The sequence below is a fragment of the Monomorium pharaonis genome, unplaced genomic scaffold, assembly GCF_013373865.1.
Source record: "Monomorium pharaonis isolate MP-MQ-018 unplaced genomic scaffold, ASM1337386v2 scaffold_548, whole genome shotgun sequence".
In the NCBI taxonomy this organism is placed as follows: domain Eukaryota; kingdom Metazoa; phylum Arthropoda; class Insecta; order Hymenoptera; family Formicidae; genus Monomorium; species Monomorium pharaonis.
In genome coordinates, this window is record NW_023415855.1 from 264 (window position 1) to 19,081 (window position 18,818).

The window sequence follows — 18,818 nt, forward strand, 5'->3', positions numbered from 1 at the left end:
TGTAAGACGTTAAAAACGCCTGGATCTACGACACACGACCCAAGTATCAACGCAAGCTATTATTAAGTTTGCTGCTAAGAGTGAACATAATTTACATGTGACGGACGTTAAGTTGGTGGAGGAGAAGAAGAAGTTAAAACCGAATTCATGGACACGTGAAAGAGTGGCGTGACGCTCATACGCGAACTATTGTTCAGTGCAATCCGATTATCGTTGCGTAAGAACACCGTTTGCAAAGAATTAGAGCTATAATACATCATGCTACAATCAGCGATTATTTATTTTACATGAGAAAATCTGAAGGCATCATCTTGTAATGCGACAGAAAGGACCTGACTAGCATAGAATTTCTAATCGGGATAATACTCATTTTTATCGACAGAAATCCAAACATAATTATAACAGAATTGATTCCTTCGCAACTTGAATTCTTATTCTTTTCATTTTTCTTATTGCAAATACTTATATCTTTTGATCATGTGATTTACATTGACATGCTCTAAATATTTTTATTTTTCAAAATCGCTGAATGCACCTAAAAACTTACACGTTTATTTGGATATCGAGTCTCTGTAAATATCAAGAAGTGTTATTATTTAATGTGATAAAAAATTTTTTAATATCTTTAGAAAGCTCAAACTCAAAAGCTCCATTAAATTAACTAAAGAGAACATAAAGTTTTATTATTCACTTTTAAAATTTAACTTGGGAAATTTACTTTAAATTTTAACATTAAAACTACTTTCAATAATTAGAAATATTTGCATGCATATACGTAAGACATAATTAATGTATATACGTATATATTAATATATTAATATATACATAAAGTATACATATGCATGTACAGTATATAAACATATATTTTCGTTTATTTTACATAAAATACATTCTATGTAAATTTTAAAACTGCAAAAAATTCTTTAAAAAAAGAAAATATTTCTTGACTTATTATCTTTCATACTTTAAATATTTAATAAATATATTAGTATGTCACTTTTCTTTACTTTTACTCAATGTTGTGTAGTATCAGGTTGCAAAGGTTACATCGTATATTAAATTTGAAAGAGTAAATAGGAAAATGGATGGCATGTAAGAATCCTATTGATCATTGTTTACATTAGTCACAAACAGTATTTTTTCACATAGGTTGTGAAAATAGAAATTGTGCTTGAAAGTATTTATTTCGCACGAGTATCTAAACAAATCTCAACCAAGAATTTATCGCAAAAAATGATCTCTGTAATTACACACATACACATGTATACTGTTATTCGCAACATGCATCAAACATGTAAATCGACTGTATCGCTCTGTAGCATTAGTTCGGTGATTTTACGTGATAATCGAAGATAGTATGTACATGCTTCGTATTTTTATTTTCAACTTAAATTGCATCTCGTGATATTCCGTGCAAACCACTGTACATAATACTTTTTTTTTTGTATATGCAGTTTTAGTTATAACCTTTCTTTTTCTTTCTGTCTCTTTAAATGTTCCACTTACAATTTCATCTAAAGATAGCAAAAATGATGAGTGAATCACGTATTGATTCAAGTGCCATCGTACATCTCGTCAAATTGTGTTCTTCTCACTATTTTAAAATGTTAAACAACAAATTCGTCATGATCATTATATCATTTGTATCATAATATTTTGATAGAAGACGTTACGGTGGCAAATATTGCGTTCTCACAAATTTGCGTGTCGCTATTCTTTTTGCGCTGGAAACATTGTCGCGAGCGGAAGTCGCGTTTTTATTTTTTTATATCATACAAATTTTTCATCAGCAAACGAAATCGCCACGATGTATAGTACATGTAATCCATGGAGAGCAATAGCGGTCTCTAATTTCCAAATATAATTTTGATTTGTAAAAGGTGATCAATTTTTTCTCTTTCCCTAGATTAATTTTTCTAGTTGAAATTCTGTAACTTAAAATTAAAAATGCAATCTTGCTCGAAAAATTCGTCAAGTCTTGCTGAAAAAAAATGTATGTTCAATCAATTTTGTTTTTACGAAAGAATATTTATAAACAAAAGTATATAAATATACCATGTTCACTGAAATACTATCGTGTTTGCGAATTATGAGATGTAGTTAGATGATCGAATAAGTGATTTGAATATTCCGCGTCGAGCTTTGAAACTTTTCATGGTCGAAGCGCTGCAGCTGACTTCAGATCGTTAAAAAACGCGGAACTAGTCGCGACTGTGCGCGAGTCGCCGACTCTAATATCAGCAAGTTGCGATTAAATTGATCTTAATCTTTCGTCTGATGCACACGACTGAACGCACACGTTTGAAGAAAACATGCGTTCGATTGAAGTATCCGCGGAAATGCATGTATGGACGGTTAATTCCTATTCGCGTTATCTTAACCTTAACCTGACTCGCGTCGTGTCGCGCGGTAAAGTTTCCGACGTGAAGCTGTCGCTGTAAAAACGTCGTAGAACAAAGCCGTGTCACGAATTCCGTTTAATCGCCAAATAATTGGATTTATTTTGCCTGCGCAATTAGTCCCGCAATTTATTGCATTTCGGTAATTAGTGCGTGTAAGATCGAGTGTGTGAATGCCATGGAGAAGTAACCGCGAAGAATTCATGAGAGGCGAAGTCTATCTGGGAGGCGTTGAACGACGACGGAATGACCGTAGGATGAGTAAGCTATTATTGATATTTATGACATTCACTTATTATTCACGTGTTATTTACTCGCAATACTAATTGCTTGTGGCACGCTCGCGTCTCATTGATTGTTTTACATCAGTACTGTCTATGGACATAGTAAAACTAGATACAGCACATCTACATACTTAGGGTTGAGAGATAGAATCAGGTAGAAAGAAAAGACAAATAAAGTTGCAGGCAGAATAAACAAATTGGATCTACAAATCCTAGACCAATACTGTACTGATAAATTTGGGTGATAAATTAAAATTTCATATATTACATGTGAAATTATATAAATATTTTGGGTTTAGTAGTTATATTTGTATATTTTTCAATAAATAATAACGAATAATGAATAAAGGAAGAAAGATAAGAAAGGGAAAAAACAAATGTAACACAAAAATCTGTTAAGGTCAATTATTTTCTTATTGTGTATTTAAAATCTATTCAGACTCATCCAACGTGGATAAAATCTTCTCTGAAATAAAAAAAGACATCTTTTAATTTATACGTGATGATAAAACACAAAGTAACATACAAAGAGTAATATATTCCCCATACTTTACATAGTCCGCATAGTTTATGATGTCCTGCATGGAAGACAAATTTTGCTAGCATATTTTAGTAGTTTTTTTAATTATCGCTGTCAACATAACATATTAAAAACAATTTTTTATTTCATCTCGTAAATGTTCTAAAGTTGATGGTTCCTTCTGTGTACTTGAAATAAATCATATTTAAAGGGAAAAAATTAACTTTCCTATAACTTAACTCAATTCAAAGCACCAAAATATGTTTAAAGTTCTTATGTTAAACATTTACTTCTTAAATTTTAGAATATCATCTATAGAGCGTTTACTTCCCATACAGCACATCTTTCAGAAAGCTTTCTAAAAGATATCTGACAGAAGATATCTTTCAGAAAGATGTGTGCTGTGTGGATTTATACATATTTCTCAATAATCTATTATGAGAAATTGTGCATTCGGTCAATAAGAATTTATTAAAAAATATTATATGTGTAACATACAATTGTCTATATTTTCAATATGTAATATTTGTATACGTGGTGCATATTTGTATACAATACAATCTCCGCATGTGGAAATAAGATTTGTTCTTGTACCTGTAGACTGTAGTGAAATTCTTTTCGCACGCTTTCGTCAAATTTTAAATATATGTATCTGTTTCACTTTAAGTACAACCAAATGTACGTTAATTCAGCCACAAAGAACAGATCTGTATTCTTGATTTACGCTGTATTTAGTCTAACCTAGTTCGGCTAAGACAGAATCAAGATCCTCCTGCAGGCTGATACTATCCTCTCGCTGCTTTATCAAAGTGTCTTTGATCCTGTCTACTTGTGCTTTCAACAAGTAATTGCCCTTTTTCAACGATGCCAGTCGTCCCTCGTGCTTCTTCACGCGTTTCTGAAAAATAAATAGATATTTAGGAATGCAATTGATATCTTCGTTTGTAACAGCAATGTAACTCACTTGCAAAATGTTTTGACGCTTCTCGATAGGTGCTTGTTCGTCGTCAGATTCGGACTCGTCTTCCTCCGATTCCTCAGACTCTGACTCTTCCTCAGTCTCCGTCTCTTCTTCTTCTTCCTCTTCCTCCACTTCCTCTTCGTCGTCGTCGGTATCCCCCATTAGCTTCGCCATTTTATCAACTTGCTTCTTGCAGCTGCTTGTATTTTTTCTTTTCTTCCGCTAGTAATTTCTGTTGCTGTTTGATCTGCTCTTTTAGCGCGTGCCTCTCTTTTCTAGCGTTCACAGCCTTGTCCCTGTTTAGATAATTCGTTATATAATTTTCTGTATTGTTTAATGTGCTACCGATATAATTGCTCATTATGCTCTGAATGGATCTCGAGATCTCGCACTCACTTGAAATTCTTAATTTTTGACTTAAGAAGTTTAAGCTCTCTTTGCGCGCGTTTTTCCGCTGCAGCTTTAGGGTCCTCATCTTCCTCTTCTTCTTCTGTGCTCTCCTCTTCCTCCTCGCTCGTACTATGAACATCCTGTTTGTCTATGCTCTTTTGCGTCGCGATTCTGGCTACGTCCTTTGCGCTTGGACAACCAGCCAATGCCATTCCTGTAACATTGTACCATCCTACGTCTTCCCAATCTTCTGCTAATTCCACCATCGGCTCAGTTTTAATTGGCGTAAGCTCTTCTGATAAGGAAAGTAAGAAAAAGCGAAGCGAAGAAATGATTAATGCAAGCATTATATCAATGTGGGATTATATCAAATCACGCTGTCACGCTGTCACTCTCAGTCACTTAGTCACTCACTCACTCAGTCACTCTGTCACTCTGTCACCTAGTTATCTAGTTACCTAGCCACATAGCTACATAGCCACATAGCTACATAGCTACATAGCTACATTATAAAAATCTCCTTTATATTTTTTTACTTCAAATTTTTTCTTTTATAATACTTTCTTCCTTCTCTCTTTTCTCATTCTTTTTCTGTATTTCTCTTTTTCTCTATGCTTACTTTTTTTATCTTTAAATAAAAAACGTTTATATATATTAATTTATATGTATGCTAGGTTTTTATAGCGTTTTTCAGAAATAAGATAGAATAATAATACAAAAATATGTATTCTAATTATAACAATTTTAAATACGATATTAATTAAACATTTTAATTTGTATATAAAAATAATTAAATAAACACGCACGTACGCATGCACATATACGCACACGCATTCATGTATATATACATTTCATATAATATATTATTATCACAATACATATATTTTACATACATACCTTCTATTATTTGTCTCTTTTTTCTTTTTTTCTTCGTCTCTTTTATATTTTCTTTAAATAAGTCAAACTGTCAAATAAACTATCGATAATTTGACAGTTGTAAACACGAGTAAAGCAAATCACAGCGCCAACGAACTTGGCAATCAACGACCAATCAGCATCGCGGAAAAGCGATGACAAAATCAATAACATGCCTTTTTAGAGAGGAGAAAAAGCAAATTTTAGATGATTAGAGAAAGCTTAAATAAAAACATGATTAATGCAAAAATGTTAATAAAGCGTTTAATAAAACTTTTAGTAAAGCGAATACTTTTAATTACCAGCTTTCATACGCTTTTCTAGCGCTGCATACATTCTTTTCATTTCTTCTAACTCGTTTTTAGCCTTATCTCTTTCTTCGGCGGCAGTAGCGAATTCTTTCTCTGCTTTTTCTGCATCCTTTCTCGCTTGTTGCACTTCCTTTTTCAAAGATTCCGTGAGTTTCTCGTCCTGTTGCTTGCTTTCCTGGGCATTCTTTTGTAACTTTAAACGTTCCACTTCTGTTTCGAGATTTAAAATTCTCGCCTGCACATGAAATTATCCCATAAGAAGTTATTTTCTTTAGCTTTTTTATTTAACCTTTTAATCTTTTCCCCATCCGAGCAAGTCATTACAGTTTATCTTGTTTAACAATAAGATTACGAAAGGCTTTAAGTAAAATAAGCACGTAAATTATTAAAAGTTCCCAAAACATCAAATATCTAGTTTTAATTACCTGCAATCGTTTATTATCTCGTTCCAAGGCTTCTTTGTTCCTAAGTTCCAACGCTAGCATCTGCTTAGTACTTTGCAAATCATCCCTAACGGCATCAATGTCATCCATTTCATCTTGAATGTCCTCATCCACTGGAGCCTCCTCAGCTTTTTGTATCTGTTCCTCAATGGTCATTTGTCGTCGGAATTTCCTCAATCCCTCCAGCATAGGCTTCGAACGATCGTTCGTCTTTACAGTCTTGAGCTTCACGCCCTGCTGGATCTGTTTTAGCAGTTGATTGTGCATATTCGACTTTTCAGATTCGAATACGAAGTGGGCTTTGCCTGGCGAAGAGACACAATCAATCAGCATAAAAATATATATACGTGTTGTTGCCACTTCATTGCATTGTTTTTTAATAAAGAACACAAAGTGCTTACATTTAATATGCCATCTTGTAGCAACAAAAAAGACAAAAAATTTAATTACAACATAACGTAAAAATATATAATTTTAAGTTTTAAAAACAGAATAAATCGCACTTTTTATTTGTCTTGAAATCTTATCGATAGATACTAAAAATTGAAACATAACTACTGCTAATAATTATTGTCGTTTTACTTTTTTAAATTTGGCTAGAAAATAAGTAAGGAAATACTTGCTCAATAGAACATTTCGCTTGATGAACGTGTCACGTGGAATTTTATGAGAACCATTAATTGATACTTTACGCTTCATATTGATGCACGTATTTTTAATTAGTACGAGTTATCCGCTTCTGAATGACTTTCTCGTTTCTTGTCGAGAACATTGATTCGATGAATGAGAGATCACTGCTCACTTGGGTGACAAGAGAGAAAGGGGGGGAATGGGATATCGGTAAACCCATTGAGAAACATGAAGACACCAGTTAATTCAATAGCAATCAATTAACAATTTAATTAGTCCAACAGTTTAACAATGGATAAACGGTGGCTCGTCTATCGACGGAGGTAGATGTGATTTAGGGACATTGGGGGGAGGGGGGCGATAGCGACAGAACAATACTGCTAGCTATTTGCGCTACAAATGAGACACGGCAGGACGTATTATGTTAATCGAAATTTCTGCTTGCGCATCCGATCGATTGTACTACGTCGCCGAATCCCTTGAAATGATCTCACGGAAAAGAAAAAAGCGGAGGAAGAGAAGAAGCTCCGCGAAGCACTGTCAGTTTCTCTCTATGACGGCTTCTCTTCTTAAAGAGAAAACACTTTTTACAAAGGGGGAAGATACGGTCCCGTAGGCACTCGACGAGGATCGAAGAGGTTTCGACGATCACCTGCTGGATCGGCTGTGACTTTGTTCACCCTCTCGATCAGGGGTGCACTCCGGTCGTTACACTTGACGTGCCGGAGCTTTTTTGCCACTCTCGACCTCTTTCATCATGCTAGCCCAGTCCGGCCGTTTCCTTGGCCTAGATTTTAATGTCTCCAGCTTCTCCATTTGGTTTTCGTTGAGAGGCGGCAGGTCCTTGAGAATCGTACGACTGGGGGGTGGTGGCGGCGGTCGCGGAGGTGGCGGTGGTGGAAAGTTCGCTCGCGACGAGCTCTTCGATAAAGTTGGTGCACCTTAGCACACAGAGAGGATTTTCGTTATTATCATAGTGTGACATTACAATTAAAGTCATTATTTGTGTTTAAAATAGGATGCACAGAAAAAATATTTTAATAGACAAAATTAAGGGATTTTCAAGTGATATAAAATTGTGTGTTTATTAATTTTGCTTATTTTATAAGTTTATTCTAAGTTTCTTTAAATTTAAAAGAGGATTCTGTTGCGAATGTGTATTATATTTAATCCTTTCAGTAATTGTGATGCTTTATAAATTTATATTGTTACACACACATTTTGTTTTCTGAGAATCAAGAAAAAAAGAGTTCTACTTTCACAGTAATGATTCAATGACTGGAAGGATTAAGTGTTTGATGAATAACATAATCTACGGGAAGGAATAGCAATCATCATCGCTCGTACCTGTGGTGCTCTCACTCTTCGAGAGTGGTATAATGTCACCCCCGTGATCGAGATCTATCAATGCGGATCTGTCGTTCAAGCTGCGGCTTCGAATTTGGCTCCTGTCGTCCATTCTCGCGCCGCTTCGCTGGCACCGGTCGGCTACTCGGGGTCTTTTCATTATTCGGTTGCTTTGGTACTATCGTGATTTTGCTCTGTTTACGTGGTAATCCATCTGATGAAGGTGCTGCCGGTTCCGCGGGTTTCGGCACACTCTGTTGGATCGAAAGGAGGAAACATTTGTTTGATTATAGCATTAATTACACGAGCAAAATGAGAATGTTTATTTTAATTTCTTTAATCAGTGATATCAAAACATTTATTAACCTTAGAAATATTTATGTGTATACGTGCAGATAATAATACGCTACACGTATAATCTGTATGTGATAATTAATATTTTTTTTAAGTTATAATACTTTTTTTTATTACTGGTTTTGATCTTAGAAGATATACATATTTATTATTATTTTATTATACATTCTATTTATTACATATTTCAACACTTTTCATTAAATTATTAAAATTATGTTAAATTTTCACTTTATTAACAAGAATTTCATCACAATATAACGCATCGAGTTTACGTTTTTGCAGTTGCCGGAGTTTTGTCTCGCTTCACAGTTTACGTTTTGTGACATTTTCGTGACGCGTAAATAAATTTCTCGTAATCTTTATTTTGATGTGTTTTTTTTCTAGAACCGCGAACTACATTGAGAAGAGTTCGAAAGAATAATCGTCGCACGTTTCACGTAAAGTAGCCTTGATAGAAAATAGAAAAAAAATCGTTCTCCCTCCATTTCTCTCCTCTTGATTGTTCAAAACAGAGGAGAGACAGACAGAGAGAGAAATAAATCCAAAGAATTTTCTTGGCAAGTCTCGAGGAGTTCGTTTCGTTGGCTTTAAATAATTCGCATTGAATTTCGCACTCGAGATGTCACGTTATCCAGTTTTGATCGTCATCAACATAGGATTTCCACCTTTTGAAATAAGTGGCTCTCGTAAAATCGCCGTTCAATTTTCGCGTCAGTCTCGATTCTTAAGACTTTTTGTCATCTTTTCTAGTTCCCACGAGAATTGCTCGCCCGAAAATATTACTCATCCGCGAAATCGCTTTCAACATATATCCGTGACGTTGCGACGTGATTTTTATGCTTCATGCGAAATCGCGGTATAAATGCGTTAAGAAACTGGCGGAAGACGCAGCTGGCAAGCCATTTGAAATAGAAACGCGTGTTCTTTAAATAATCGTGACCCAGAGGCGAGTACGCGTACGACGGACCTTACTTTCTTTCGCCTCGGGAAAACGAAATCGCAATTGACAAACACGTGCGGAATGTCCGAAGACTTTAACGAACGGCCATGAACTACTTGCAGTGTGCTGCGTTTCTTTTAAATAACAGTTTTTCTTCTGTTGTAACTGCAATGATTCGATTAACTGTGATTAATAAATGCAATAAGATGAAATATTAACAAAATTAAATATAATATCTTGTTAGATATCTGATTAAAACGTTTGATATCATCAAAAATATTAATAATAATAAAACAGATGTAAATGATGATTTTAAATTAAACAGAGAATTGTTAAATCTCAGAATTGCAGAAGAGATCTGAAAATTTGCAAATAATTTTATATTTTTATTAATATTACGATGATAAGATTTTAATAAATATGCAATTAGCGTAACGAAATATAGCTCAGTTAATGATGAATTTGCAGTCTAAATTAAATCTGTTTTATTGATGATCTACACATACACGAAAAACGAACAGCGACATAATGTCGAGTCACGCAAATTTTCTTTACACGCTTTTGCGATTTTAAGTGTTACGTATATATTTTGGACAGAATACATATATTAAATATCATTCTCTGCAGTAATTTTACTTGGACCGTCGCCAGAAGATTAAAAATAATTACACGACAATCTTTCAACACAATATGCTATAGAAAAATTAATAAGTACTACAGTAATTGCAGATATAGACATTTTAAAATGATCTTATAAAATATTTTATTAAAGTTTCTATAATTTTATAATGGATTGCAGACGCATTTCTTTTCTTTAACTTGCAAATAATCCGTTTAATCATCTAAGAGAATTAACATTTTGGTTAAATTATAACCACTTTTGCTGTAATGATGAAAAAATATGCTTATTGTAGTCTTACTTAGACTATTGTTCGAATTTTTTAAAGAGAACTCTTGCAGTACCGTGTTTGTAAAATGGGAAACTATCAAAGTGCACTGTTTGCATACAACAGAACGTGTGGAACTTCGTGCCACCCAAAATGTTTATCGCGCTTACACGTTGCAAGACACCCACGCCGGCTATTAATATCATGCTTAGTACAACGAAGTCCGCTGACTTTGAAACCCAATATCTGAATGGAAAAAGACAGTGAAGCTGCAACTCCTATCTTCGCTGGAAACAGAATATATTATACGCTTTCGGCGCAAATAGATGCCACAATTTTCAAATTTGAATAAATCTATTGTTTCTTTAAAACGCGCTTCCTTTGGCGCGGTAAAATAGCTTTGATTCATTTTTTTCAGAACTTAAAGAAATGCTTATATAGAATTATTCAATATCGTTGATTGTATACTTGTTTAAAATATTATTTTATCTTTATTAAAGTTATCATTATTCGAAAATAAAAAGAGAAAAAAAATTAAATTATTTAATTATTTAATAATCGTTTCAATTGTAATACAATAAACTTTTTATAAATTTAATTGCTAAAAATAGTTTAATACCGTGCACCGCAAAAAGCGTACTTTACATTTGTATAGCTACAAGAAATTTCTATTGATAAAAGTTCCCAATTTTTCGCTTCAATTTCTTATCATTTTACGAAAACGGGAGAACTTGAAGAAGTTACTTTGATCTTCTATCAAACAGTCTATCTTACGAAAAAGAGAGATAATGTCATGGCATTGATTTTTTCGAAATTCTTCACTCACCTTTAAGGTGACTTGGGCGAAAGCCGGAACTTCTTCGGTCTTCGGCTTAGAATCCCTGCGAGAGTTGAGGGTCCAGGGCGCTGTGGGCATTGGCAGCGGATTCGGACCATCCTTGACCCACGGCGGTCGGAAGGTGGTCCTTTGCGGTGGTTGACCACCGGCACCGGGCATCCTCGCTCAGCGTCCTCTCTCACTACGATGGGGAATAAATCCTGCTCCTTTACCCTTAGGAACAACGTAATGCGTCGATCTCGTTTAATTGACGGACGGCGGATGTGATCGCGTTCGCTCGTATCAATCGATGACAATTGTCGCCCGCGGGATGAACGCGGGATCCACTCTGTTCTTCGACGACGATCTTCTCGAGGACGTGCACGATGCGTCACTGACGGACTCCTGGACCGATAAGACTGCGATAGGGGGGGATCATGCGTGGGCGAGATCTCTGGCGCGACCTACTTCTCGCGAGACGTCGTCTCGGGAACAGGAGTTTCCTATCTGTGCGGCTGCACCTTCCCGGAGAAAGATCCTCGATCGTTGACGTGCGAACGCCGATCAAGTGACTACCGCGTTCTCGCGTTCTCTTTCTTTTTTCCTCGTTCTCTCGTTCAGTTAGAAAGACGACTACGGATCACGGCGGGGTCGAGAATTTTTGCGCAAGTTCGGGAAAGATCAAGACCTGGACCGCGCAACAGGCGGACTGCACCTCCCTAACCGTACGATATTTTCGTCCATGTGACGTCATCGAGAGACGCGAGTCCGAAATAGAAAGATGATCCTCCTCTCCTCTAGGACGCCCTCGGCGATATGCTCGAGGTCTCCACCACCTCCGCTTCGACGTCCTACGACGCATTCCGTGTCAGTTTACGATGAAAGCGCCGATCGCGACTGCATGGCCACAAAGGTCGATCAATCCTCAGGGTCAGACAAGTTTCCCAATCCCAGAAGCACTTTGAACAAATGAAATTTGTTTTAATGGCAGAGAACTTTTAAGATTTTCCGATATATCCTTGTCAGAAAAGAACAGGCCTATTGTCATCAGATAAAATTTGTCTTAAGTCCAAATTCTATTTCTTACCGTTTAGATCTATTTTTGAGAGAGGATCATACACGTTCGTATTAATAATCTTTGAATCATGCGTCAATAGAGTAATCGAAATTAATTACGTATGGTTTAAGTGTGATTTGAAGATATTTTTGACAAAAGCACGATTACTCAAGTGAAAAGCCTTTGTAACTTTAAAATATATTTTTAATGTGAAGGAATATATTATTTAATATTCTTTCTTATCGCGTTATTTGTGTTTCCTGAATGTTACACAATTTTTTATATTGCATATTTGTCTACATGCAATACAAAATGCAACGCAGAAGAACATAGTTTGTTAAGCTTTTCAAATTTAATGTGGACAATAGTTCATATGTGACAATTTTTTTAATTAACATTTTTTTTAATCTTTTAAATAATTTTTCAGAATTTTTATAATTTTGGGAGAAACTAAATCAAAATATTACAATATTTCTTCTATTTAATAAATATTTAGACGTTTTCAAAAAGATATATACTACGTAAAAAACGTGGAATGAAAATGCCAGTTTGAAGTTATCGTAAAGTGATAAGATCATTTTTACGAACTATAAAATTAAACTCGCTTAGTTTCGAATATCAGCAAGAGATCGCGCTATCAGTTTCATATCGATACAGTAAGAGAACAATAGAGAGCAAGACATAACAGAAAGGACTGATGTTACTTTTTTAAATATAATAACATAATATGTAAATAATAATTTAATTTTCAAAGAAAATTAATTTTTTGTGGATTATCATAAAGTTTAGATATTTTGTGTTAATGTATTATAGTATATTTTATATATATATGTGTGTATGTAAATTATACTAAATTTATACATAATGTTTCTCTCCACAAATAAATTATCACATTTAGACTTTTCAATAATTTTGTATAGCATTGGCTTTAAATTAACGTTATCTTTATAATATATCCGTCCAAGTTAACAAAACCAGATTATGCGACAAACATAATTTACATTTTGCAAAATAAATATTCTATTTCGCGAAATCTTCCGGATGTAGCGGAATAGTCGAAAGTCATGTCAAGTTCATAAGGGAAAAAAAATTGCTCCCCTTGTTCGCAGAACGCAAAGTTGTCAAAATGAATTAGAACCCTATTATTGTCGTCATTATCGCCGAAAATCCCAATTAGGCAGCAAGAGCTTTCCGGGCTCTTTCCTGGAGGAGAGAGGGGGCGAAGAATTTCTGAGGAATTCGCAGCGGGTACGGCTAGGTGGTCGCCATTAATCCTCGCGCGTACGCGGTGACAACCACCGAATTAGTCGGGCGATCTGTCAAAAACCGCATTTCCGTGGGCGGGCGTGTGTTATATCCGCTGTCCTCGAACGAACACATGGCGTTCCAAGCATTCGCACGCACGCACGCACGCACGCATGCAGTCACAGGAGCATCTCTATCGCAAGATGAGAAAAGCGAGCGTACCCGAATTCCGCATTTACAAATATCAAAATCAAAAATTTGATACAAAAAATATATTGGAAATTGTCATTAAGACCTGAAGAAGCAATCCTTCCTATCTTTTTGAATAATTATTTATTTGCTTAGAAAAATTCTGATTATAAAAAAATTAATTATTTATTTCGAATGAAATCAGTAATTAATTTTTTAAGAATCTTCTTCTGTTTCTTCTTCTTTTAATTCACACATTTTTATTGAGAATGTAATAATATTACTTTTGAACTGTTTTCATTTCTTTTTAACAGTGTAATATTTTTTTATTCAAAATTCCGTAGAGATGACGTGTTTAACTGGCGCATTTTCCGAAGAAACGAAAGCAGTTATTTCAATTGCAGCTAAAAGCTAAAATAAAAGCGAAATCATTTGTTTGTATCAGGCCTGTCCAAGTTTTTGCTCGCGAGCAAAACGTCTTTCCCTCTACGTCAACCTGAGTGAAACGAAGGATAAACGAAAGCAGAAAGAGAGAGGGAGGGAGGAAGAAAGACAGAGATGCTGAGGCTCCACCCACAGGGATCGCACGTGTACGTCGTATCATTCGCTGCGGGCAGTTGTATCAGAAGTGTTAGCAATTCCGGAACAAGGTAGGTGGCTCCTCCGCTTGATAAAGCTAGAGAGAAATCTAGTTTGTTACATACCTCGGATATCTGCGCTACATATTCCAAGGTAGTGCAGCCTTTATTTTATTTTATCTTGCCTTTTTTTTACTATTAATTAATATAATTTTTTGCTATTAAAATAGCATATGTAGCGACGATACCTTTTCATGATTATCACAAGTTCTCTCTCTCTCTTTTTCTCTCTCTATCTCTCTCTCTCTGTTTCTCTCACTTCGTCGCACCGCATCCTTTAATCTTGCGATATAATACCTACGAAAACGCAACTTGCACCGCGAGATGCACATGCTCCATAATACATACGCGAGAGAGTTGCGTGCCCGCTACATTACTCCGGCTGATTCTTTCAAGGCAATGTGCACGAATGTTCACACAAGAACCACTAGGAACGTCCCTTAGCTCTCGTCTCGTTCCTTATTCGCGCACTCGGGATCGTTAAATTTTTTACTCGATTCGGACTCTCGCGGGCTCGCCACGCTCTAGGGACACGCGAGTCGGATATCTCCTCAAGAAAATATCCTGTGGTGAAAAGAAATTCGCCATTCGCTGATTTTCGAGCCCGTCGTTCCATTTCTCGCAGAAGGGCCCCTCGAATTTTACAAGATTGCTGATACATTCGTAAATAATTTTTCTCGGGATATTTAAAGTGATGCAATTCTATTTGTAACAGATGGCGATTTTATCTTTTTTGATCGTGCGATTTCTTCTCGCGAATGAATTGTCTCGATAGTCGACATGCTAAGCATCAACTTTTTACACAGAGTATACGGAAATCAGAAATTAATTTCAAATTTAACCTCAACTTGAAAAAGATATTAGCCTTCCTGTTATAAATTTCCTAAAAAAGTTTCTTCTATAAAATTGGTTCGATCACTGTCACTTTCACTCATTGTCCGTCACGTCGAACGCGCTGTCCCAAAGATTTTCAGACTTTCGCGGGAAATTTTTCACGGAGGGGTGAGGGATTTTTGTATTACAATCTTCTCGGGAATCGCATGGTACTAGCCGGCATTTTTCAACCCTGAATGTGCATATGTCGCGGCGAAGAGACGTGGAGAAGGAGACGGGAGGAAAAGGGCGTCACGCACTCGTAATAATATACGTGCATCGTGCGTGCAATGGCCCGTAAAAGCTGACTGGTTGCTCGGCACCCGAGAGAAGAGGGATGCAGCCACGCCAGCCTATGTTAATTAAACGCGTTTCTAGCCCCGCATGAAAACCGAAGAAAAAAGAAGGAGCCGCGGGAGGAGAAGGAGGAGGAGGAGGAAGAAGAAGACGAATAGAGGCAGGGAGGAGACGGCAGCTAAGGAGCAGAGGAAGAGAGGAGAGTGCCGGGCTAATAACACGTCCCGTACGACGAACGCACGCCACACGCCGTCTCTTCTTCTGCTACTTCTTCTCCTTCGCTTCCTTCTACTTTTTCTTCTTCCCCTGCCTCTTGTTCACGCACCGGTGCCGCGTCTTTTTGCCGCGGGGGGGAATCGAGCGACGCCCGAAGAATCGAGAGCGTGTAGACCGACGTACGGGAGGAACGGATGGACGGACGGACGGACGACGAGAGCGTCTGAGAAACTTTTGGTAGGAACTGGAGTGAAGGCAAATTGGAGTATAATTATCCCGGCGAGAGCATGTATGGGAAGTCGATTTGCTCGCGCTCGCGCGCGCGACGTACAGAGATTGCGTCTTGACCGTCTTCAAAGGGTTTGGAAGCTGCCGGCCGCGGCAGGCTTCCCTCCTTCTCGGCTGGGAGGAGTTCTCTGGCAGGGCGGTCTGCACGATCTCGTCCACACGACAACAACAACAACAACGACGACGACGACGACGACGACGACGACGACCACGACGACGACGACGTCGACGTCGACGATGAGCGAGATAATCGCGGTGGCCGATGGATAGGTAGTTGGGAGCAGAAACTCAAACTGGAAAAAGCATCAGCCGTTTCTCTCCCCAGCGAGATACCGACCTTTCTTCCGCCGTAAAGCGGAGCGTGTTAATTGCGCATGGTAATTGCCGAGCGACGGGGCGGCTCGCTCGCTATGTGTGGGGTATGTAAGCCCTGATCGAAATTAGCAGGCTCTTAACCGAAAGCGCTGGTAACGTAAGTAACGAGACTAGGCGGGGCACCGTAACAGGATATCGTGCGATTTCGCGGGTTACGAGGCAAGCGGAGGAACAGGAAGATCTCCTCTCCGCGGAGAGCGAAAACTTCGGAGTCTCGTCAAGCTACTCGCTTCAATTTCGGAAGTCGCTGTTTTTTTCTCTCTCTCTCTCTCTCTCTCTCTCTCTCTCTCTCTCCTCTGTCCTCCTCCTTTGTCCCGAGTCAGGCTTGCGCCGGGGAGATGACGGGCGTCCGAATCATCAATTTATTATAACGAGGCGCGTTCGTAGACATTTGTCAGAATATTATGCCGCGCTGTGGTCGTCGGCGATGCGCCACGGCGGTAATAATTCTCAACCGGAGGGCAAACGCGAGGACGCGTTCGCAGTAACGGCCTCGTTCGTACGTTCGTTCGTCCGCCGCGAAACAAGTTTTTCGGTAATTTCGCCGGCCGGCTGTCCGCTCGCTGTCCGTCTTTGCTCGCCGTTCTGACAGCGTCCCGTTGCGGATAATCACTTCCTGGGCCTAATGGCCCGCGGTAGGGAAAAAAGAGCGTCCGAAAAACTCGCCGATTGTCCGCGAGAAATTAATCAATATCGCCGCGAATCGCGAGTACTCCCGCGATTTGCCAGCGTCATCGGTTGTCGCGGCTCTCTGACAGAAAAATTGATGCCTCTGTAGAGAATAAAATGCGGTTTTTCTTTCTGCGAACTGGATTCTGAGACCATTTCGACGATTAGCGTCGAATAGTTCATAGTCACTATATAGTTCAACGTCTCGGATGCCAAGTTAACTGCAGCATTAGGATAAAATTGTAGAAATTTAGTTATGTTTATTGAAACTATCTTAACTTGAAATCTTTTTGTACTTAACGTTTAGAATTACATTGCGAAACTTCTCCTATTTTTCGCATCGAGACCGGATTGTCGAACTTTTCATTGTCAATGTCGGAATTAGATGGCGAAACTTTTTTTGATACGATACTCGTCGAAGTTAGAACTTTCGTTCCGACATCAATGTCGGCGTTTTCCCTTCGTAAAGTTGCATAACGATTTCCGAAGTTCCCGTGTTCCTCGCACAAAAAATCGAGAGCGGCTCGAAGGGGCGGTCGAAAGTCGCGACGTCGACAAATTAGCCGGCGAAGGGCTGCCGGTCATAAGAGGTACCAAGGGGTCGCGGGGACGTCTGTCGTCGTCGTCGTTGACGTCGTTTCAGGGAAACGCACGTGGATCAGGAGGGCCGGGAAAGGAAACGACAGAGTGCATATGTCCGACGAGAATACTTAATCATCCGGGGAATTTTTCCGTCGACAACTGATTACCCGCGCTCGAGCCGAATGGCTGATTAACACATTTTAACGCGCCCTCCCTTCCTCGTGAAAACGATATGGTTGAGTCGGAAGCCGTCGTCACTTCCGTGACGAGCCACGTTATTTTTATCGTGAGTGTGCGCAGAAAGTCATAGTTTCTATGTCGTTGGTACATATTTTTTAACTGAATAACGAAATCGGGAGAATTTTTTAATAGAAAAGTCTCCGCGGAGATTTTGACGTAATTCTTCAATAATCAAACAGTTTTAATAACCAAAATAAGATTAATAACACGAATGTTGTTTCGATATAAGTAATATTATTAATTTGGAAAGTGAATACATAACTGAAAGGTGTTTTATATGAGAAAAATAGGCATACATTTAAAATACAATTTGTGTGTTGATTTTTAGATTAAAAGTTGACACAATGTTTATTTTAAAAAATCAAGATTTATTCCATTACTTTGATAAGAAAACGGTCTTTAGGGAAATTTAGAGACGCTTTTTTATTTCGCACAGTGGTTAATATGTGAGATCGCAGAGTGATGATATCGTGTGTCGCGCGTGGCTGATCGTTTTTGTTACCCTTTTGCAGCGGACGGTCTTATTACCGGCGCCATTAAATTTCATGCAATTATAAATAATAATTACAGTATATCGACGCTCGCACTGATAGATGAGAATCCGGCAAAACGACGTATTACAATCAACGTATATTTATTATGCCATAATTAACCGGAAATTGTCGTTACGTTATTAACTAAATAATAATGATGTATCGCGCGACAATGAATGAGGTGAAACGACGTCGCGTTATCACAATTATCATTATCATTTCGCATCGCCTTTCTTTTCCCTTTTTTTCCGCCGCCGTGCAACCGGAGCCCGATAAACACCGGTAACAACTCATTCGCAATTTTACAGGGAATACTTACAACGTGCCCACCGTAAGCAGAATTCCGCTTCGGAATTCGAGAATCGCTAGCGCGGTGAAATGATAAATCTTCTGAAATTTTATGCGCAGAATTTCCGCC

At 37.8% G+C, this 18,818-nt stretch overlaps 1 pseudogene; it reads right to left on the reverse strand.

Moving 5' to 3' along the window:
* Positions 1-3,201: 3,201 nt before the first annotated feature.
* LOC118648621 lies at positions 3,202-11,913 on the reverse strand (annotated as a pseudogene).
* Between the last annotated feature and the right edge of the window lie 6,905 nt (positions 11,914-18,818).